We start from the raw sequence: 1,143 nt of genomic DNA on the forward strand, positions 1-1,143 counted from the left end.
AGGACCTCAGTTCAGAATGTGCTCACAGCACTGCTTCTGCCCAGCACTTGTGGACCTCAAATGGACTCCGTCACGGACTCCTCCCTGCAGGGACAGGCTCTCACCACTGGCCAGATCTACACCAGCCAAAAAAGTCTTGCTGAATTTAGGCACCAGAGATCAGCCCAGTCCTGGATACAAGGCTATCATGGCACTGTGCCTTGGCAATGGACCCAGCCCTGCCTTACAGCACCAGTAGCTTGAACTTACCTGAGGTACACATCCACGCCTGGCCCCACAGCTCCTGGGGCAATGCCCGAGGACAGTGTTGGCCAGTTTCCACCTGTACCACTCACAGGCTTCACATGAGGACTCACTCCTGCATTTCCACTTTGGCCACTGCCCAGGGCTGGGGGAGAGCAGCACCAGCAGGAGCCCGTGGCTCACCTTACCTGAGCTCCCCTCCCAGGAACCAGCAACAGGTCTACCTTTTCCAGTCAAGTCTTGCCTCAGAGGTACCCTGAGCCTGGGCAGCTGTGATATAGGGGAAAACTGCTTAGGGAAAAACACATGGGCAGTGAAGGAATGGCACAACAGAAATAACCATGTACAGTCGTACAGAGTCCAGATGGAGGTTTTTGGACCAGAGTTTCAAGTGGTCCATTAACATCTAAGACCAGAGCACGGCTTGGACAACTGCCAGCATTGCAGCCAGGCTCTCCTGAGAGCTGCTGGTGAAGCACCATGTCTCTAGGGGAACTCCTGCGATGCAGAGGCCCATGGGCAGGAGCTCCAAGCTCAGGGCTTTGCAGTGATGGTGCTGGGGAGGAGGAGGAGGAGAGTCTCAGGCCAAGAAAAATGAAGAGATGGGAGCTCCTGGGGTGCAGAGAGCACCATGCCCAAGCCCCATGGGCTGGGAAAAGCAGGTACCAGCATTAGCACCTCCAGAAGAGTGTGAGGGCATAAGAACGGTCACCCCCAAAAGGTGGCAAATGGCTTCTTTGCCTCTGCCCATGGTGATTTTGTACCAGTTCCTCCTGCTCTCCTTGCCCAGCCTGTCCCAGTAGGGCACAGGGAACAGCTCACGCTGCCAGCATCCTCCAGTGCAGTCAGTCCTGCCCCACAGCTCCCTTCCCACTGAATACTCCTCCTCGTATGCTTCTT

This window comes from Vanellus vanellus (assembly GCF_965231255.1).
Source record: "Vanellus vanellus genome assembly, chromosome: 12".
NCBI classification, from domain to species: domain Eukaryota; kingdom Metazoa; phylum Chordata; class Aves; order Charadriiformes; family Charadriidae; genus Vanellus; species Vanellus vanellus.